The sequence below is a fragment of the Haliaeetus albicilla genome, chromosome 11 (assembly GCF_947461875.1).
Source record: "Haliaeetus albicilla chromosome 11, bHalAlb1.1, whole genome shotgun sequence".
Classification (NCBI taxonomy): domain Eukaryota; kingdom Metazoa; phylum Chordata; class Aves; order Accipitriformes; family Accipitridae; genus Haliaeetus; species Haliaeetus albicilla.
In genome coordinates this window covers 31,008,571-31,031,480 of record NC_091493.1, presented here as the reverse complement: position 1 = coordinate 31,031,480, position 22,910 = coordinate 31,008,571, and the positions used below count along the sequence as shown (strand labels likewise).

At 41.3% G+C, this 22,910-nt stretch overlaps 1 protein-coding gene across 1 annotated transcript in view; it reads right to left on the bottom strand.

The window, feature by feature from the left end:
- The window catches only part of ACSL5 (acyl-CoA synthetase long chain family member 5), a 31,160-nt gene extending 24,644 nt beyond the window's left edge, over positions 1–6,516 (bottom strand). Inside the window, exon 1 of the mRNA XM_069796979.1 lies at positions 6,454–6,516. The gene's annotated coding sequence lies outside the window, so the exon portion shown is untranslated. The remainder of the gene's footprint in view (positions 1–6,453) is intronic.
- Between the last annotated feature and the right edge of the window lie 16,394 nt (positions 6,517–22,910).

The window sequence follows — 22,910 nt, the reverse complement described above, 5'->3', positions numbered from 1 at the left end:
GAGTTCAGCTCTTGTTCTGATATGCTGAGGAGCTGGGGTTCTGTTCTGATATTCTGGGATCCATCTCTAATTTAGCAACTCTATAATATAGGGGCTTTTTTTTTTCCTTTCAGACTAGAGATAATGCCATTTATGTTGATGAGGTGCCATTATAAACCAATACAAAGCTCACCTGTAACAACCAGCCTTTAAAGTACAGCAGATCATCTGCTTATACATTGTTATTGGAACAATGCAGAATGCCTATGACTTTCTGAAATCTTTTCTTTCCACTTGCACTTCAGCTCAAGCTTTGACTGAGTCAGTTTTGTCCCAATTAAACACCCAGCTGAGTATAAGAAGTTCAAGATGTGGCTTGTTGTGCAATAAGGTATCTGATGCTTTTGTGATTTTATTCTATGGACTTCATTAGATGCATAGATTAAAAAGGCAAAAGAATTATGCTGTCTGATGAGTACTGGCATGGTCTTGGTCTTTAATTTCCAAAGTAATTGTACGTATTTCTTTAGAAATCTGTTGACACTGGACCTAAATTTTAGAAGGCTTTTGATATCATCGTAGTGCAAGATCACAAAAGAGACGTTGCTTTAAACTGTGGATTTAGATTTTAATTAAGCCTCTCTTGTTGCAGTTGCTTATTACTGATGAAGGCACTTGTGTTTTGGTGCCTTAAAGTAGGTTCAGAAATTTAGGGACTGTGATTGAGGTAGTTTCAATAGCTTTTCAGGACTGTGCAGATAAAGAATTGTCAAATTCAATTTTGTGCCAACTGAAGCTACTGAACTTGAAAAAAAGCCAGTTGCTTGACTAAAAATACGTAGGTGTATATTGCAGTTCAAGGAAATACATTGAGAAAAAAGGTAGTGATATTCAAATTCAGGCAATTGGTACTTCCTGTGGCAAAGTTATAACCCCTGGGTCATGTTTAGTAAGGGTTTGGAGTGAGGTGAGTAAATGACTTTGTCTACTCTGGTTAATCAGTGTATGATGTATGGGTGTGTAACATGCTCTAACGCATGTCTATGGCACTTACTTACACTGCAGTCACTGCAATACATAGGGATGAATCTGATGCTTTTGGGCTTAGCTATAGCAAATATAATTCTCAAACGGTACTTTAGCCTGTGGGAAGTCCTGAAAAATTGCTAAACATACTTGTCATGATGAGCTTTTAAGCACAGACATTTGACTTGAATTTCCATTGTGTTCCATGGGGCTTCTCCTGTGTTTTAAGCTAGCATGTTTCCCAGATTTAAGTTTCTATGGACAGAGAGGACTCTGCAATAAATATATTACAAGAACAGGGGTTTTTCTTGGGTAAGGATGGCAGCAGAAATATGTGCTGATTTAGGGCATAGTTGATTCTGGCTTGGGTAGGAAGTGGATTAGAGGACCTGAACTTGCAGCTCATCTTACAATGATTCTAGTGGCAAATGAATTCAAGATGAAATGCATCACATAAAATTCCACAGCTTTTATCACCTTGTGGTTTGAATTGCAACCACCTAGTTACCTCTGACTGATAACACTACTAGTTCTTATGCAGCAACCCACTGAGATGGCTATTGATATACTGCTGAGTTACCTCAAGACCCATGTCCCAGCCCCAAACAATTTGGAGAGGACCTACTTTTTATGTTGCAAACTTTTCTTAGAAGATTTCAGGCCATAGCTGGGGCAGATGACCATGTTTTGTCAGCTGCCTATTCAGGGCAAGCTCAGACATAGATTGTCTGGGTTACATCTTCTGTTGCAGAGCATGTGGGATATTTCATGTGAGCAAGAGAAAATGAGACTTGGTCACTGTACCAGTAAACTATGCTGGATTTGTTCCTGATGTCCAATGAAGAATATGCAGTGCTGCAAACTTTGTTAAAAAAAGAAAAAAAATACAGAAAGAGGAAAAAAAATACAGAATAAACAGAATGCAAGAGAACAGAAAATATATTCATGCTGGCTGTAAACAGACAAGCAGCCTATTCTGCCTTGGTTGTTTCATGACCTTTGTTACCAGTGGTATTGGACTACCTGTGGGATCTTGATTGTGTAGAAGTTTGAAGGTAAAAGACAATTATTTGGGCTGACAAAAAATGCTAGTAGATGTTTGGAGCAGCCATTGGTAGTCCCTTTCTGCAGGACACTGCTGGTACCCTGAGCAACATGGAGGGCACCACGTGCCATCCACTGCTTCTCCTGGATCTTTTGCTGGTATCTGACGTTGTTTACCTAGGTTGCTGGAGGATTTGGAACTTCTTCAGCTGTTCTGGTTGCATTTAGTGTCAAAGCAAATTAAACCACCCATCTTGCATAAAATCCACGTTGTGTCTGATGACGACCTGAGCGGAGGAGCACGTCCATTGCTGCACAAGGCTGCATGTGTTCATTCAGTTCTCACTGGAGAACCAAGGGAAATATTTGAAAAGCAAACAAAGAAAAAAACCCAAGCAAATAAATCAAAACTAGTATTGCCTTCATTCTCCCCTTCACCTGCCAGAGTTTTCTGTCCAGGAAGAGAATTTCTACCCTGCCTATGTTATACAAGGTGCAACTTCTGGCTTGGATGGAGAGAGATGAACAACAGGAACACTGAGGCAATCTCACATTTCACTGCTAGTAGTACTTGCCTCATTTCTCAATTACTATTACACTGCATCCCATATATCCATTTGTTTTCTTTCCAAATGAAGTGTGATAAACAATACATGACAAGCTGTAAAATCTGACCTGCCCTGAGTTGCAATATCTATTGAGTCCAAACTCAGGATGCCATTGAAGCAATTAAACCAAAATGCTCTGATTAATTAGGATTATTTAATTAAAATCTGGTGACAGGCAAAGAAGTTGGAGCCAGCAGATTAAAAAGAGGAGTAAGAGGAAAGTGTCTGAGGTTCAGGTGTAGGGCCACTTGGTGACAGTGTGGTCGCAGTGTGCCCTTCAGTACCAGGGAAGGACTCCTCTCTGTTACGGTGCTGCAGTAGCTCTTGCTCCCGTGAACTTAGCCAATGCCTTGGTTAATGGGGCAGACACCTTCGAGCTTGTTGTGGCATTTCAAGCACCTTGGAATGCTTTCTACCCACATGGCAGCCAGAAGCTGGGCTCAGCTATCCAGATTGCCATCAACAGTCATTTCAGACCAGTCGTCCTTCAGTAACTCAGTCCTGGCTTTTGTTTATGCTGATCGTGTTTGTAATGCCAGGAAGTCTCTTAATGCCTTCACCTCTCAGGTTCAGCAGGAGAATGTTTCAGCCCTTTTGGACCAGATCGTTCAAAAGCAGCTGAGGTGGAGTATGTGTTTCTGTGGTTTGCTTGGGTTTTTTCCCCAGTCCTGCGATTCTGGGGTTTGTATATTTGAGACTAGTGCTGGGACCAATGTCTTCCCAGTTTCAGTGGGAAGTGCTGGCATGGGAGAAGGTTTTGCCTAATATCCGACTCAAACTTGCATCTGTCATCCTTGGTAAGACCCAGTTTGATGGCTGCTTTCCAGCAGATGCAAAAATACTGTGTTCCTTTTCCAGGCTTTTCTGGAGGAATGCATCAGGGGAAGACTATTGCTCTGAGGACCCAGGAGGATTTTATCAGGGAGCTCTATCCCCTCTGACATGTTTCTTCTGCCTCTGAGCTCACAGGTTATTGCAGTACACACAGCTTAGAGCATGATACTCAAATACTCTCTTCCTCAGTAAAAAATACTGAAATTCTAGTGACACTCCAGTTCTCCTGCCGGTAGTTGCTAAATGACATGAGACTTTGTGACAACAAGCTGGGAAATTTGGGGTGGGGAGGAGGTTCAGGATTGCTGCTTCTGTGTAAGTTTTTTCTGTTAGTTAACATAGTGTTAACACGGTGCTCCTGTGACTTCTCATCCACTTTTGGTGAGACCTGCCTTTGATGTGGATTGCTTTGTGCCTGTGCCAGATCTTGAAGCATATTGCTTGTGCTATGAAGTTGGTATTTTCTGTTAGGAATTGGGAGGGAATGGGGCTTGTTTGTCTGTTAATTATAACAAATGATGGAAGGGAAAGCACTTAACAGCAAACCCAGGCAAGTAATGCTCTTCAGCTGTATTGAGCTCTTGAGCCCCCAGTGGTTGCTGCCAAAGGCTTTTTGCAGTCAGCTCTTATCATTTTCTCTTACGAGGAGCTGATTTCTGTTCAGACTGTTTCCTACAAAGTACTTTCTAGAAGATACCAGTGTTAGAGCTGGTTGGAAAGGGGTTTTCTTTTGTCTCTAGCAGTTTCAGAAAGCTCACTGAGCTCTATTTTACTTTGAGGATCTTTCAAGCCTTAAAAAGCAAGAGGACAATTTTAGCTGAAGAGAATTGCATGATTTTTTCTGAAATGTTGAAGCACAATGTCTTGGCACTTTCCAGCTGGGCTTGAGTGTTTTGCAGTATAATTTGCTGTGGTTGATACAAACCTGAGAAATGCTTTAACTAGTCAGAAGCAGAGTGTGTCTTCAGCCCCAGCCTTGTACATCCTGGGATGGCACTTCAAGCACTAGCTCATGCTGCCTTGAGTACCTTTTAAGCCTGAGGCGGCTATTTCACCCACACCACAGTGTACACTGCCAAGATTAATCTCTGCACCATGGGTCAATACTGTCTTTGAGGCTGCTTGGAGGTCCTGAGCCTGCTCCTTCCTTAACCTTTCAAACACGACACCTGCCATAACATGGTTTGCCCCAAGACTGCACTTTGAGCTTCTCTGACAATCCGTCTGTAGCTTTAAATGAATTTGCTATGACTGCAATCACAGCATTTCGACTCACTCTGTAGCAATCCAAAGAAGGTACTTCCTCGTAGAAGCATGCAACAGGAAGGCAAATGCTAGAAAATATTCTTGCAACACCACATCTCTGTTTATAACTGGTAACATCCAACTTACTTACTTAAAACCTTCCTTGAGGCAATTATGGCATCCAAGCAGGGCCCATGTCTGTATCGTACAATGCAACCTGTCCATCTGGTTGCAGGAGCACACAATAAATGCTATAAATTCTATAAATGTCAAATCAGCATTATCAATGAGAAATGGATCATTAATTATATGAATATTTGGCAGATAATTCTGAATAACAGAGGAACACATGAACTGTGTTAATCTGTTCAGTCACTTTGTAAAGACTAAAAACTGCTTGAACATAGTAAACAGTATCTGCTCCATATGTTGCGTATACTCCACAAAAAAGACTTGTTCTGTGGTAACACCCTTTATTGTTCTCTTCTGGGTGCTGAGATCCCAAGCTTACACATGTTCCAGCCCATGGTGTGGAGTGCAGGTCATTGCAAGACTTCCTCCTGATATGCAGTCACATACCATTCTTAATTTTAAACACCCACATATTGCTGTAATACCTTTGGTGTAAGTAATATCATTAATTATTTCATATTAGAGTAATACATCCAGATCCCAGCTTGTTGACTAAATGTAAGGAGAGGGTCCCATATTCAAAGGTAGAGCAGGAACTAATGTAGGTCGTGTTTGACTTCAGCCTCCCAACAAAGTTGGAGGAGAACCCAGGGCTCTGGAGATTCTGCCAAGTGCTGGAAACAGCAAGTCTTTCTTTACTTTCCTTATCTTCCATTTCATTCAAAAGTGTTGCACACTGGTGCTTTTAAATTCTTTTTTGGGGATTAAATTTTTGCAAGAAGACACATTAGGAAACACTTCTGTAACACCCAGGTAGATTTCATCTCATTTGTATTCTCTTTATCTCCAAATTTTGCAATCCATGTTTGTTTAAAAAAAAAAAGGAAAAAAAACCTTAAGGGAAAAAAAAAACCCACAACCCTATGATATTTGTCTGGGGAGGTGTATCCAGGCAGTAAAGTTGATGGCTTCACTTAGTTCGATGTAATCACTGGTGTAGTTTATATTCCTTAGTAGTACTTCATTATTTAGAAGAAATTAACATCTGTGCTGTTGCTGGGATGTTCCTTTTTTTCTTGTGGGTTGCAGTGCTATTTGCTTGCTTCCAGTCTTGCAGTAAGTCCACATGCTCTTCAAAAATACATACCAGTATACATTGATTCAGTATCTCACAGGTTCCCATGTATAAAATAGTTGTCATAAGAGTTAAGAACTTAGAATTTCTTCTTTTCCCCTCTCCATCCCCTTTCTTTTTCCCATCTCCAGCCCCAAAGTACAAATGCACAAAGCAAGTGATCATATAGTAGCTGTTAGTCAAGACTGGTATGTGGAACTAGATATTCTAGAGAAGATACTCCTCATACATAAAACCATAAAACTCTCCTAGCATCATTTAAATGAGCTTACTACGAAAGACCAAAACATGCTTTGTGTCACAGGAGAGAGAAGAGATCAACAATATCATTGAAGTCTCAACTCTTGTGGCGACAGGGAGCTAACATTAGCTAAGCACCTTTGCCCAAGAAGTGGACAAAGCAAGCAACATTTTTTTAAATTTAGGGGTTTTTTGTCTACAGTCACTTACCTCTTTCAGTAGAATATCAGTTGTTGTTTCTGTAATGTCCTTAGCACCTTAGCACTGTTGTTAGCTTCTCACTCTTTGCTATTCTATCTGCTTACTCAACCATCTTTTATACTGTGGCAGCTACACCCTCACGTAATAATAACTTGTTTTGATGCAGTGCATTTACCTTAGTGACTTATCCAGCCTACTTACAAGCTTGCAGACCTGAAAACACTGTTTGAATGGGACATTGCCTACCAACTGGCTTTCTAGTCTGTTAGTGGTATGTTTTATGTGATTAGAAGATCACCTCAAGTATGTCTTCAAAGAGCTATAGCAAATGGTACAGATTTGCTATAGATCTATATGGTGAAGAAGAATTTCAGTCTGAAATGGATTTTTCCCATTAAATTGCAATGATTTGGAAAAGGATTTTCTCAATGAAGCCACTTTTACAGTAGAATTTCCATATGATTTTCAGACATTGAAACTTTTCTAATGGAGGTTCAGTGCCCAGAGTTAAAATAGAGTTTAAAATTGAAGAAGTAAACCTTTTCATGCAGAGAGCCCTTGTGATTGTTGGTTCCAGTCATCTTAAGAGAATGCATTTAAGTGACTGCCAGTGGATTTCTACTGGAGGCTGGGAGAAGTCCCTCTCAATTCTTCCACAGTTTACACGGCCTGAAGCTTGAGCAGTTGCCTGTTGCTGCAGAGATTGTTATTCTTTAACAAAGTGTGGCCTGCGCCTCTATGCTCTGAGGGATCTTGCTGTTGTGTTTTAATGAGCTTTCTACTAAGTCCAAATAGAGAATGTCCAAGAACAGCTAAGGCAGCTATTGCTGCTCGTGTCTACCTTGCTGGGCTCCAGCTCAGGTTGCAGGGAGTAATATGCAGTTCTCTGTGCTGTCACAGGGTTGGTGCAAACAGCATGACATACTTCTATGGAAGAGTGGTTAGCTTTCATCTTGCAACATTTTTGTTTGCTCAATTACTTTTTTTCATTTCTTACTGACCTTCTTTTCCCAAGCCAAGTGATTTTTTTTTTTTTTTTTTTTTAATCAGAGGCTGCTTAAGGGCAAAATTTGGTCATCCCCTTTGAATTACTGGGTATAAATCTTGATACAGAGACACATCATAGGAAAAAAATTGATCTGTTGCTGACTGCGTAAGAGTTACTTAGGTAACACATGATCCCATATAGTTACCTCTGTTTGTCCTGTTTTTTATCACTGTCATCTGTTGCATCCTCTAACTATCCTGCAAGCTCTTTAGTTTCAATATGGTCCCTTCCAGTGTGAATGTCATGCCAAAACCATTGAAATTTGGTCTTTGATCTAGGTATTCCAATAATATAAAGAACAGCAGTGTTTTGACAGAGGAAGTTAGACACGTATATGTGGGTTAAAGATCTGAGAAAAAAAAACATAACTGCAGCTTTTTCTAGAGTTTAACAGGTGCTGTGTGAAAATCCTCTTGAGACTGTCATGGTAAGGAAAACATCCATTTGTTCTTGACTTCCAAATGGGAAAGTAGTTGTATTTCCTACTATCTAAATGGTAGGAAAAATGCCGAAGGAGATGTTACTATGAAAAAGACAGGATGTTTCATAGGACATAACACTGCTCAGTAGGTGAAAATGTAGAGTATATAAACCACTGAATAAAATTGCAGGGTGTTTACACTTCACCAGTGTGAACCAGCAAAGTGTCTTTAGGTCTGAGAAGCCCTCAAGCATTGTTCTTCTTATTTGCTGCTCTGGAGTGCATTTCTTTCGCTGTATCCTACCCGAGGATGACAGCAGTAAACCTCAGCCCTGCCAGAGGGAACAAGGTGGTGTAAGCAATTTCACTTTCCTAAGGGCTGAAGACATTGGCTCATGTTTGTTGCTGAAGGTACAAGAATGCCGCCAGATAATTGAGTCACGGGGTTTAAAAGCAAGCTTTATTGATCTATATATATAGGTGGCTGAGAGACTTCCCTTCTTGAGCGGTGGAGAGGTGGAAAGTCTACATACAGGACAGCTTTTTACTGACAAAACTGCTCTCTGGACAAAGAGTTCTCTGGCTGTATTGTAGGTGGAGTTGTGGAGGGTGAGGATTATCTTCCTAATATAAAGATTATTGGATCTCTGGGTTTTGTTATGAAATGCTCGGACTGATAGCAGTGCAATGTTTTCTTCCCCTGGTCTTCCCTGAGATTAGCACCCATAATGTGAACTAGTTACATGGGTGCTCAACTACACTGTGAAGCTGACAATGATTTGGCAGCACTGTTTATCAGTCTAATAGCAGCTCCTATGGATCAGCCATTTCAGCAGGCCAATAGTAATCTCCAAATTGCTCGTACTTTTTGGAGCTGATATGTCAGAACTTTACATTGAAATTTGAAGGCAGCTTTGAGGGTGGAGAGCGGTTGGAGAAGTGGTCATTGCCAGTATCGCACATGCCTGAGAAAATGTCCTGGTTTCAGCTGGGATAGAGTTAACTGTCTTCCTAGTAGCTGGTACAGTGCTATGTTTTGAATTCAGTATGCGAAGAATGTTGATAACACTGATGTTTTCAGTTGTTGCTCAGTAGTGTTTAGACTAAAGTCAAGGGTTTTTCAGCTTCTCATCCCCAGCCAGCGAGAAAGCTGGAGGGGCACAAGAAGCTGGCACAGGACACAGCCAGGGCACCTGACCCAAACTGGCCAACAGTGTATTCCATACCATGGGACGTCCCATCTAGTTTAGGAACTGGGAAGTGGGGGGGCAGGGATTCGCCTCTCGGGGACTGGCTGGGTGTCGGTCGGCGGGTGGTGAGCAATTGCCCTGCGCATCATTTGTACATTTCAATCCTTTTATTACTACTGTTGTCATTTTATTAGTGTTATCATTATCATTATTAGTTTCTTCTTTTCTGTTCTATTAAACCGTTCTTATCTCAACCCACGAGTTTTACTTCTTTTCCCGATTTTCTCCCCCATCCCACTGGATGGGGGGGAAGTGAGTGAGCGGCTGCGTGGTGCTTAGTTGCTGGCTGGGGTTAAACCACGACAGAAAAGTAGGCTTTGAACCATGTAGTTGCAGATAAAAATGGAGATAAATCAGGAAATCCTTCTCTCTAATTTCGTTCTTTTTATGCTGTAACTGTAAAAAAAAAAATTACATGCTTCTAAACTGCATTCATTGGCTGGGTACTTCCCAATGTACTCAGTAGACCTTACTCAGTTGGTTAACTTCAGTTATGGTATCATCAATGACATAAAGCTGTTGAAAATCAGCCTTACAAGGTTTTCTCAAGGAGAAAGTATCCAGAGTTGAGGTTTTGAAGAATATTCCAAATCTAGTAATACCACACATATGGAAGTCTCCAAAATTTGGGCTCTAATCTTTACATTTTGATTTATTCCAAATTCTTGAAGAACTTAACTGAAGAACTGGGGAAGTACCTGGATCAATGGATTTTCTCTGGGTATGAATTTGTCCAGTAAAACACAAAATCACAGCTTTTGTGATTTATGCTGGATTTGGTAATTTTTCAGCTGTATGGCAACTGTATTAGATAATAAATTGACTTCTCTTGGAAATCCTAAGATTTCTCTTGGAACTTGATTATGGTGCTATGAAGTATGAAAACAATTGAAATCTGTGGGGGACCAATAAAGCCAAACTAAGATGAAAAGCAGAAGCCAATGGCAATTGTCATTAGTGAAGACTATAGAACAATTCAGAGTTGCACTACAGAATAACTTTTGCCTTCTATTTTCTGACACAAACTAAAAGGCCATCTTCTTGTCACCAAGTCTAGGGTACTTTTTATGGCCTTCTGACTGAAATAGCCCTATGTTTGGGTATGATAAGACAGCAAAGCTGGACAATGTCCTTCTCTGACACTTCTGTCAAGGTTGTGTCCCCTCTACAGTGATTAGCAGAAGTACTTTATAAACGTCCTCTGGCTGGACCTCTGCTGCATTACTTGGAAGCTCACCTGAAGTTACTGTGTAGGATTAAGCAGATGAATTGTGGACCTCTGTGGAAAAGCAGATCAGTCAATGTCACCATTGCTGCTAAGCTCGGGTACAACAGAAAAGATGCAACCCTTCACCAGGAAAATGTCAAGTACATATCATCTGCTGCTAGAATTAAGTTTCAGTTTAAATATAGTTTTCCTTTGTCTGTCTAATCTGTCGGTGGTATTCTTGCAAAGTGTCAGCAGGAATGCATTAAGGGAGCACAACCAAGTACAAATCAGCTTGGCTTTATCAGAATTTTACAATTAGCTTTTTTTACTTGGGAAGGTAAGAAACTTGTCTTTTATACTATGGGATATAGAAATGGGATAGTGTGCAAGCGGTGATTATTTCCTTAGTGCATTTTTGGTTTTTAGCAGTAAAGAAATACATCCAAGTTTGTTACTGTTAGTATTCAAGTGTGTAATAAACACTTGGTCAAAGGCTGTCAGTTTTTGAGGATATATGTGGCTGCAAAGACTATAGCATTTCCAAAACTGTGTGGACTCTGTCCTTGCTGTTAGCTGTTTAAAATGTGGTTTATATTTCTTGCTAGCTCTTGCAGAGAGCATGTGAGGCTTTCTAAACAGGAAGCGTTCCTCTTTGTGCTAAAATGCAGATCAGGAACCATGCTGTTAGTGAATATTGAAAACTGCTATCATGACTAATACTGCAAGCATCCTCTTTGCAATTTGTTTCAAGGACTTCATTACATTACACACTTCAGTAGCATAGCGCAAGTCAGAACACTCAGCAAGGATTACTGTGTGCCAAACACTGTAACAAAAATGGCATCTCCATCCAGAATAACCAGTAGCTTAAAAGCACAGTATATCCACACAGAGCAAAATTCTGAATCTGAATGGGTATCTGATCCAGTTGTTGGACTATCTCTAATTAGGATGTCGGTACTCAGGACCATTTCATAGTGGTCTGTATCTAAGTTCTGCAGGAATCTGCTGTGTGCACTTTGCAAGCGCACAATTTTTGGAAGCTGTGATCACTGAAGATCTGTCTCTTATTTAGTTTCCAAACTCATTATTATGTCATCTTTGAAATACAGTTATATTATCTTCTGTCATGTTACCTTAGAGAGACATGTAATTCTATATTGCAGCAATAGACAGCCCAAGCATAGGCCATTGAGTCTAGCTAGGTAAATTATACACAAATAAATGATCTTTTGACAGACTTCTTGCTGGCGCTGTACTTGGCCCCAAGACCATGCTGATGATAGCATGTGCTGCTTTCCTCTTTGCTTGGTGCTTCCTAACTGCAGGAGGAGGACTTTGCTCTGCTTCTGTAGAAGAAGCATTTTGCTCTTACCTGGGGGGAGGGGAGGAGGAGAAAAGTGTTCACATATGAAACTAGGAATATAATAAACTCTGACCTAAATCACTCCCACGCATGACATTATGTGGCTGCACATTCAGTACTTGAACAGGACAGTGCAAATCAGAACAGTAACTTTCTGTCCTTCCTGAAGCATACAAAAAGTGACACAAGTAGAAAATATATGTAAAAGCAAAACATCAGAAAGAAGTCAGAAAACTGTCCTCCTCCACCTGTCAGGCTGTTTAGAGCCAGGTCAGAATGAATCAGTGGAAGAGAAGAATTATTTTATTCTATTTATTTAGTATATTATTATGCATTTTATTAATTGCCACAATGGTGGGGGTTGGTGTTTAGAAAGGTGGTCGATGCTAGGGCTGGGCATATGAAGAGTGTTGGGTGAGGTGTGCCTGCCTGCCAGGTTGCCGATTGCCAGAGTGGAGCAGGAACGGAGTCAGCACCTGTCCTCCTGGACTTTTCGGTGACTCACCCATTTGTGTAGGGCGCAAACCTTCCCTGCTTATCAGCATTAATTAATGTCCACTGTAATGAGGTGGTCTCCCCACCCGCCTGCATTCTCCAGACACTGGAGTAATAGAAATACAGCCTGTACATGTGTCTCTTCCTTGGGAAAGCTCTGGAGGCAGCAGTTACTCCTGGACTCTCAGGTGCTGGACTTTGGTAGATATTCTCACTAATTTTGGGCGTGAAAACTGGGATATTTTCCCTGAGCAGTGGGAGTGGGGGGAACTTTTTTCTTGTTACTGTTGCTTTTCCCCATTGGAAAATTCTAACTTTTTCAGAAATTTGGAAAAAAATGGGGAATTGACTTTTTTTTTTCCCTTGAGAAGTCCTACAGTTTTGAAAGAGGGAGAAATACCCACTTCCATTTTTAAAAAATGGGAGAATCCTCTCTTGCATAACTGGAAGCTACTAAATTCCAAGATCTTGATGGAGCTCTGGGCTTTCAACACAACATTGTCAGGAAAAAAAAAAAAAAAAAGGTGTTTTAATAACCTTTTTACAGCTTTTTAGTAAAATATTTGTTTCTGAAAATCAGTTTTCCTCCACAAAAGCAGAGGAGAGAGAAGATGAGAGGATGAGCGAAGTTGTTTCCTGGTGTCTTTACTTGTCACTGATGTCTTGTTTGGAGATGTTTCTGTGCTGGTTTAGGTTGTTGCCCACCATCACTCACGGAAATGCTTTTCACAGGGGTTTTTCTTGCACTTGATAGATTTGATTTGGTATTCCAGAAGACATTATTTTTCTGCACAGCAAATAGAAGCCTGCGGCTGGCAATCCTCTTGCATAAAAAGCAGTCCTTTCTTGTACTACCTCCAGGCAGTTCACTTTCAGGTTAAAATATTGGTGGCAGTTTCCAGCTGCCACAAAGCGCTTAATTTTGCAACACCACAAGATCTTTAACAGATCACCAACCAACTGATATTCAGCAAGTAATACATGTTTATCTACTCAGTTACAGCCCAGTGGGCTTTCCAGGAACACGTCTGTGGTTAAATTCTGTACATAAGTGTTTGCTATGTGGTGACAAATTCAGTTTGTGGAGTATTAGTACTGATCAGTAGCTCTGTTTGTTCTGTGACAAATTGGAAGGGGAATAACTGTGTGTGCTTTTTCACTTCCCCCTCACCCCTGCAATCATTGTTTTAATCTGCAGCTCTTCAGATGTTAGTCAATTATGCTAGAAGTTAAACAGATCTGCTAAATGGGAAACTTTGTTGTCTTTGTTGTCTAGCAGTTTAAGGTCAGCAGCAATGCAGTAAGTTTAACTTAACTTTTTTATTACATACTTATTGCATACTTATTATGACTTTTATTATGTCAACAGGAGAAAATCAACAAATAAACTAATGCATTAATGTTCTCACAGTCCAGCAGTGAGCCAACCTTAATTTCTAGCCTTTTCCAGGGAATTGATTGGATTAAATGCTGGAGTTACTGACTGCATATGAGAGGAGGGGCATAATTTCTGGTTTTCAGGACATATTCCTGGAAGATGCACTGAGAACAGCAGTGTTCTCCAAGTCTATGAGCATGGGTTCCTGGTCACCCTTGTCTCTCCTGGGGAATCTACTAAGTATTTAGATTTTTTGGAAGAGGGCTAGGAACAACCTGAAGGGACAGCCCTTTCACAGCTCCCTTTCTTCAGAGGAAGAGGTTTGACATTGTGGTCCCTGCTTACAGTGCTTGCCTAATACAATATTCTAATTAAGCCTCCTCCTTTTCTCAGTTTGTGATTTCCCCAGATTTCCATACCTGAATAAGTTTGTCTCCACCCAAAGTGCATCTGAGGCACCTGTGTGTGGTTTTCAGCCCCCAGGGACTAAGGAATCCCAAACTCCGTGTAAGAGTGACATAGAACATTTCTACGTATGTTTTTGTTCCTTCCTACTTGAAGAATGATACTAGCTAGTTCTAGATATGGATTGTCAATTATTATGGTCTGGAATCACAGCTGCATTTGGGACAAAGTTGGAATGTATTTATTGAAAATAAAACATACTTTTAACTGAAAATGATTTAGCAAATACCAAACCCAGGCAGCATCTTGAGACTGCTGCATTTTTGTTGCACCTTGGTTTAGGTTTGTTGGTTAAGGTATGTTCTTACTTAGCCTACCTGCAGGATGCAGTCCTGGTGTATGCCATGCCTGTAAAGGAAATGTTAAATCATGGGGCTAAGTCTGTAGAAAAATAAGAAGTTAAATGATGGGAAGGACGTCTGAGATCAAAGAGCACTTACCGCGAATCTGAAACTGCAATAAAATCCATTTGTATGGTAAGCATTCAATGAGGTGATTTTCCTGGCTGTATACAGCTGGAGTTAACCAACAGGCTGCTTCTCGTCACAGGTTATAGCTGGAGGAGTGGTTGCAGGCCTTGTGAGCATATACCAGCTATAGCTGTATTTTGAGGTGCTAGCTAAATGTACTGTTTTAACTGTCACTAAATGAGGTTGAGATCAGTACCTCCAAATTGGATCCAGGCAGTTCTGACAAAATGACCTAGTTACCTTAAACACTGCTCAGAATGACCTTTTGTTTTGCCTTTTAACTCCAGGTCATTAGGAGATATCTGGGTTAGGGAGAGGTACTGCTTGAGGGCAGGCAGGCAGGCAGCGGAAGGTGAGTAAGGCGCAATGCTTTTATAATCTGACCAGCTGCGGGTGCATCACTGATTGCATTACTGGCTTGGTGCCAGTCCTGTGTGGTTCAGACAGTTCACCAGCCAATATGCAGGCTGTCCCCTACCTGGCATTCTAGAAAATGATTTTTGAATGTTTATTGTCCTTCCCCCCACTACTAAGCAGAGGAAATTTGACAGGATTCATTCTGTCCTGGGTCTTTTCCATTGAATTACAAACCTTGCTGGAAGACTCTGAGCAGGTCTACAGTGAGGGGTGCCCTGATTTAGTCCAGAACTGGGAATAGGAGTGTGGATGTCATGCCTTGACCAAGCTCATTAGTCCAGATGCTCTGGAGAAAGAAAACACGTTTAGAAAGGCTGCTGAGCAGAATGAAGAGATGTGGCACGAGAACAGGAGTTGTACATCCTAGGCAGGCTGCTTTTGCTGCTCACCTCCCTTGGAATATGCTTTCTGTTTCTTTTGGACATGCACAAGCACAATGTGCCTTTGAAAAGTGATGTAGTTGCTCTGCTGTCTGTCCCAAGTCCCACTAAAATCCCCTTTTGTTCCTAAGGACCAGCAAAAAAGCCAGTATAAAGGTCAGGAAAGCAAGTCTTATCCTGAAAGCTGCTTTTAGTGCCTTCTCGGCTTTGCTGGTAGCTGAAGTGTGTTCAGGGAGCACAGATGCCTCAGCCGTATCACCCCCAGTAGATACCACAAGGCCTTTCTCACAAGAGTGTGGCAGTTGATGGAGGAAGAAGTATGGCCGCTTCTTCACCAGCCTGGAAAGTACCATGTTTGAGATACTAAGTCATGAAAGTAGCTCTGTTGTCTATGCAAGAGCTTGTGGAAGGGCTTTGGTGTAACTGGAGCCTGAATTCATTCAGCAGCAGTTCTTCCCCAGGCAGCCTTAGATCCTGCTGGTTTCAACATGAGCAGGGCTGTTACAATCATATATTTATCAAAAAAACCCTTGCAGTAAAATATCAGTCCATTGGGTGTCTGTAATTAGCAGGTTACTCTTATTGGACCTGAACAACCTGAGGAGGGTAAAATGTGCAGTTTGGAATCCTCTTGCTCTGCAGATTTTCGTTCATTTCTAGAAGGAAAATGGGAGAAACTAATGGTGAAACATCCAGCTCAACATGCAGCAAAGGCAGAGAGAAGCTGAGACTGACCGCATTCCTCTCATCCACAACTTAATGTGTTAAATGCCGTGTCTTCCTAGGGATTGCTGGCTTGATGTACATTGATGAATTGGGAGAGAGGAGCCTGTTTTAGAAAAACATACTTTATAGGTGGCTGGAAAAGTTACACTCTCAGTATTCTTCACTCAAATAAAGACGATTTTCCATGAAGGAACTATATTTTAACAGGTTTTGATATATTTTTGTTTATTTGTAGCTTGTCTCCCACTTTCTGAAATTTCTGTGAGGAAGAAAACATTCCATTTTTAACAACCTGTGGTGTTGAGCTTTAGATGACGGAGCAGTTTGGTGTGCCCCCCCCCCCCCCCCAGTTCATAAAATAAAGTAAAAATGAAAGAAAAAAGATAGCAGAAATGGATTCTTAAATACCTGTCTGCATCCACCTGTGGTCCAACAAAATTAATTGCTTCCGTCAGCTGGCTAGATGGCTTTCCTCCTAAAGACGGGCCACTTGGTGGACTTCATAATGAATATTGCCAAACTTCAGTTACCAGTGAGTATGTTTAAGGGTCACAAGAACTGAACTGTCAGGTACTTTGAGGAGTGAGGAAAGCATTGCTCTTTTCAAAGATGACAATGACTTTTTATAAATGTTAATGGAAGTTTGTGGTGTGCACAGTCACATTAAAAAAAAAAAAAGAGAGGGCAAAAAAAAGGGTACGTGTGTGTGAGGTGGGAGCTCAGGCTTAGGTTTAAGCCTTAAGTTAAACTTAGTGTCTTCCAGAGTTGGTCACCAATATAAAGTTGAACCCTGCTTGATTAATTAGAAGCCCTGAAAATCAGGGCATGTAGGTCTGTGAGCAAGTTTAAAATTAGTCAAGAGATTACACCAATCTTGTCACAGATGTCCTCTGGTCCAGCTCCACAATCATCACCAGGCAATCCTTAAGGCTGATTTTCAGTGGTTTTAAGCCCCTCCACTGAAACGCTCTCTGGGAAAGCCAGGGCAAGGACAGCAGCACCAGCACGGCCCAGGTAACACCACACGTCGTAGACTCCCCAAGCACTGATCAAACCAGTTTCATGGTTGCTCTCTGCTGCCAGAATGGTGCAGAGGTGCTGAAGTGCTGCCAAAGATTACATGACAGCGAAGCAAGCTGACAATGTGCTGCTGCACTAATCATGTTATGCTGCAATAACACCTTGCTCCACTTCCCTGTACCTAGAAATAATTGAAAAAAGAAAATCCTGATATTTTTATAAACTGTAAGCTGTTAAGAAATGCCAACAGTTGGGCAGCCCCTTGGTAAATTATGCCCAACCTTCAGGTGACGATTACAAAGGAATGAGGATCTTATTTCACCCTTGGGATGGAAACCTGGGCATGGATATATGTTCAGTGTGTGAGTTACAGTGCCCTGGGGCATAGTGTTGCTTTTAATATCTGACCATAAATAGAGAGCTGCAATGGCAGAACTATAGCAGGAGAATAGTCATCCTGTCGTTGAACAGACATAATGTCTAACCTGGTTGTTCCCCTGTGGTTACCTGAACCAGTTTGCTCTTGTTTTGTGGTCAGTTCCTGTTGTTGGGGTGTAAAATTCACTTTTTCTAGAGCTTCTCCTCACAACTGTTCCATTTTTCCTTCTTCTGTCTTTTTTTGATCTATCTTAGGCTAATGGACTTTAAAGTTATTCCTAAGACAAACTTCTACAGCAGTCTGTTGGCACTGCTATATCCTTCCCAGCATTTGAGTTTCCTACTTGTTCTTTTTATTCTGTTTGTACAGCCAAATCAGGTCTGGGTCTGTGAGCTAGGTCTGGGTCTGTTCTTAGGTACCACTTGGCTGGATTTAGGCATCAGCACCGAGATCAGCCTGTGGCCCGAGTCACTGACAGATGTCTGAAGGTAGATGGGGCAATGCCTTGTAGCTATCGCAGAACCACATTACTGTGTAGGCTGGTGGGAAACAGGATTCCCTTCAGGAGGGAAAGTTTACTGGATGGAGAAGAGAGCTAGCAAGGATTTCTGAAGCCAGTGTTGCCAGATTGTTATATTGCTTGTTTTGAACTATCTTTTCATACAATCCTTTTCGGAAGTGCTTATTTTCATCCTGAAGGAGCTGTATTTACTGTATTTGCATTGAAACATAGAACGCCTGAGATGAGTATAGACAGAGTAAGGTATCTGTCTGCTTACTAAAGATATTACCTTTCATCTCTGAAGGCTTGTATGGATTTTGACCTTTTGATAAATATTCTACAAGATTATAGAATTTACCTAAGCTTACTAGTAATTGCTTTACTGGCTTTCTAATGCTAGATGGAGATCCTATAACTGATTGTAAACTCTATTACCAAAAAAACCTAACCACATGCACCCCTCCAAGTTCCCCCCAATTCCACCATGCCCAAAATTTCAAGCAGCTCAGCAAAATTCCTTGGCAGTTTTACATCTGTTTCAGCAATGGTGGCCACTCTTTCTCTCCAGTGTACCTGAAGCACTCACATTATATCTTTTTGTCCATTGCATATTTGAAAGACAATTTCTCCTGATTTGATATTCTTATTTGTGTAAGTTCTGGCACTAATTCCTACTGGTTCTCTGGTGGCATGTAGTCCTTGGCCTGGAAGCTTTCCCAAGTGGGGAGCTGGAACCCTTTATAGGAAGGACACATCCCTTTTGTTGTTATACACATCTTCAGTCAAATATGGGTAATACTAAAATGAGAATAGCCGTATGGGTACCTGGGACCATGATGAATCATGCTTGCTGTGTTCAGAGGTTATCAACAGAATCAAGGACTCATGCCTACAGCCACCCCAGTGCGTGTGGAGAAGCGCAATGCAAGGACCATCACCACGTTAAGAGCTTGTTTGGATAAAAATACAGAGCAGAGACTAATTTTCTTCTCTGTGGTCAAGAGAAGCAAGCCATGAAGGGTGAATTTTGCTCACTTGTGAAAGGCTTGTTACCACAAATAGGTTGTGCCTTTCACCTGACAGGTATCAAAAGTGTTTTGTAGACTGTGTGAAACGTGCCAGAGTTGTTCACCACTCAAATGCAGCTGTTGTAGAGAAGGGAAAGAGTAGCTGCTGAACAGCCCGCAATGACAGTGTTCGGTGGTTTAGAGCAGGAAATGAAGACGATTAATATCCAGTTGAAACCAGTTGTCATGCTAATTAGGCAAATAGTAAGCTAGTCCCCCTTTTTTTTTAATACAGACTGTGGTTGCCTGAGGTGTCATGTGTGACGGAGTGTCTCGTGTTTAGTTTTCTATATATGTGGTCAGTACTCTCCCTACTCATTGCAAATGTTTGTCTAAGTCTCTTCTTGAAGCAAAATAGGTCACATTAATCTTGCTACATATAAAAAGCCTCAAAATAAGCTAAAAGGATAAAATATATAAAAGTGCCTCATCCTTTGCTGTTGTGCTTACCAAAAAGTAGATACCCCTGATCTCCCCTCCCTGCAACCCCTTCTCACAGGTAATTGCATTTTATTCCTTTCAACATCTCAGTTTTATTATCTTCTAATATACTTTGATATATTTATTATATAATAATCTATGATAGAATTTGGCCAGGATGCAAGCCTACAGCTTTGTGTCTTGCCAGATAGCTGTAGGTTACAATAGTTGTTATAGGGGACCCTGAGATTCACTGTGTCCATGTTCTGTTGCTTTTGTACTTTCTGTAAGCAGCAGCTGGTGGTTACTGACAGAGGGAGGCTTTTGAATTAGATGAACCTTTATTCTGCTCTAGTGAGGCCAGTGTTAAATTATGCCAGATGGGAAAATTATTTACTTTCAAAGTAATTTCTTCCCTCAGCAAGCTACCCCTTTAAACTAGTGTGAGAAATTACTACATAATTAGCAGTGTATGTAGATTCTGCAGAGACATGTGGTAGGAGGACCCAAGCATGATCAAAACATGGCACCTCATGAACAGGCCTGGAACGTGGAACAGACAGGTTCTTCCCTCCCTTGCCATGAAATCCAGCCACCAGGAGGAAACTGCTGGAATCTGAAACTAAACACTATATGCTGTGTTTCTTGGCACCAGATGATAAACACATGTGACCTCGTTGTATATGCCCCAGTAGGCACATTAAGATCTTGGACAACATGGTGAGCAAATTGGGAAAATATGTTGATCGCTTGGAGGTACTGGTGTAGTTGGTGGCAGAGAAAAGGAAGATAGATGAGCTCTTGTCATCAATGTTGCCTGGTTTTTTTTGACTGACGCTCTGTACAAATGTGTTGCTAACCAAAGCGTTGCTCTAACACGCTTGAAAGTAGGAAACAAAAGCTAATGGAGGATGCAAAGGAATATCAGAAGCAGGGGAAGAAATACGAAGGCAATATTGGTCAGCATGATGGGCAGTGATGTCCATGCATTGCATTCCTTGATTCCTAGTGAAGTTTTAGAAAATACTGTCAGTAACTTCTGCTTATTTCCAAAACAAATCAGGACAAATGAAGGAAATGGACAGCAAGAAACAGTGGTCACAAAAGAAATTAATCCCTTTTCCTCCTCCTTCCTAGCTTCACTGGAGAAAGCGGCTCATTGCTTGGTAGAGCTGCAACTTGTGTTCTCTCAGCATCCCCCTTCAAGTGGTCAGTCCCCTGAGTGACCTGTACAGCCTCTTCTATAACATCCTGAAAACACATGGTGTTTGGGACTTTCTGGCTATTGAGCAAATAGACATGAAATAGCAAAGCTTTTGTCGTGACTCTTCTGCTGGCTTTGGAGAGGGACCTCTGCTAGAATAACTCTAGGCAGGTTAGTAGCAAATGTGTTTTTGTAATCTGTTAATGGGAGCAAGGAAGAAACTTGTTTCCCCGTCTGCCAAAGAAAGGTGTGAAGTGGTTGAAGATCTCTCCAAGGAAAAAAAAAAAGAATAAAATTTCTGTTTAGTCCACTGAAGGACCATTGATACAGTAACTTCAAAACATTTTGGGTTTTTTTCCCCCCACTTTTCATTACATTTTGGAAAATAGTCACTACAGGATTGACGGTTCAGATTAATTTGCACCCTGCACCCCACATCTAGGATATGCAATAAGAATAGTTGCGCTCTTTTTGTTGCTAAAGGTAGAAACCCCAGTGATGCAGCACTGCTAGCACGGGTGGCTAGCAGCCTACCCGTCTGCAGTGGGATCAACCACACTGAAGAAATGGCTATTATGTCTGTGAAATTCCCGAGTGCCATGATTACTTTAGACACAGGCCATATACCCAGAGAGAAGCTGAAACTGCGTTATTGGCCTTCACACAGGCAAACAGCCTGAGTCTGGCTGGTTGTGAGCTGGGGATGGAGGTCTGGGTACATCAGAGGGTAAGGATTGCCACCCACTGAGGCATGGTGGCACACCTGTCACAAGTGTGAAGTAAAACCTGTTGGTGTAAACTTCCTTTCAGGCGATTAACCTTTGAGTTTTATCTTATGTTTGCTATAGGTGCTTGTGATCTGTTACTGTGGGTCACCAGGTACATAATTAATCGTGTATCAGAACCCTCAAATTTGTTGTCTTGATTTTCTGTATGTGTGGAGTTTCTTTTTCCAGTACAGATAAAATAAATGCAAAATTTGCAAATTTTCTCAGTTCACAATTCGTCCTCAGAAATACCAGATCAGGCTACATATTTTTCCTTGATGACTATTTCTGTTCCAGTAACATTCCTCTCTACTGGAGTGAGTACCAATCTATTCGACATGTCGCCCTGTTGTGGCCCGCTCATGTCATTCTTTCTGCCTCAGTTTTTCTCAGTTTGTAAAGGGAAGATTAAATCTTCCAGATTAATCAGTTACTGTTTTTAGAGTACTTTGAGGTATTCACTAAAAGGTGCTAGCATGGAAGTGTTGGGCGTGAAGACAATGAGAAGAGCTCAGAATGCTCTTATCAGGGCTTATTAATCACTGTGTAAATTTATGGTGCTGTGCAAACATTTCATAGTGATAAGACCTCTGCTTTAGCATTAGACCTCTGCTTTAGTGTTAGACCTCAGTTTTAGCGCTCACCAAGGAATAGAATCTACATGCCCCACTTCATGTCATGCAGTACTGCATCATTTGGACTCTGCTGAATGTGCTTATGGAAAAGCAGAATGCAATTTAAAACTGCAAGATCTCAAAACGTATTTCAGGGCCATGTTACTGACAAGTCTGTGCTACCTATTGTGGCTTAATTGTCTTTTAAAAATAAGATCGATATGATATATATCCTGAATGTCTGTGTCTTAGGCGTGTTGACGTATGTTGCTCTGTTTGCTCCCAGAAGAAAAACGCTGGTGTTATTTTCCAATTAGAGCAGATGAGTAAGCAGAAAACCAGACTGTCTTGCAACAGGGGGGAATCCCTTCCAGTGATTCTTTGTGTCACAGTGTGTAAATGCCCAGAGGGAGCCAGACTGTGGGAGGAGAGTGTTAATGTGGATGAACTACATGCAGAGAAAATTTAGCAGGAGAGGAGGCGCAGGCTGCTCAATGTGGGCAGCAATCTGGGAAGGCTGGAGACTGGCTGCCCCATAGAGCACCTGTTTGCATTGCAGGTAGGCTTCATATAGGGGAATTTAACAACATTTCTCTTAGAATTTCAAATAGAAACATGTCCAACAATTGCTTTTAAAGAGCAGACTAAGACATTAGGTAGGTACTAGGTTTTCCCTGTAACAACAAAGTAAAGAAAAATGTATTGGACAGCAGGCTGATCTCTATGCTTCAGGATGCAAGGCAGCTTCTGACAGAGCTCAGGACACTTGTCTCCCCCTTGAGTGCCTGCCTGACTGCCTAGCTGCAAGAATTATTATTTATTTTTCTGAAGCCACTGGACTTGACCTTTGCATGGCCACAATGATAT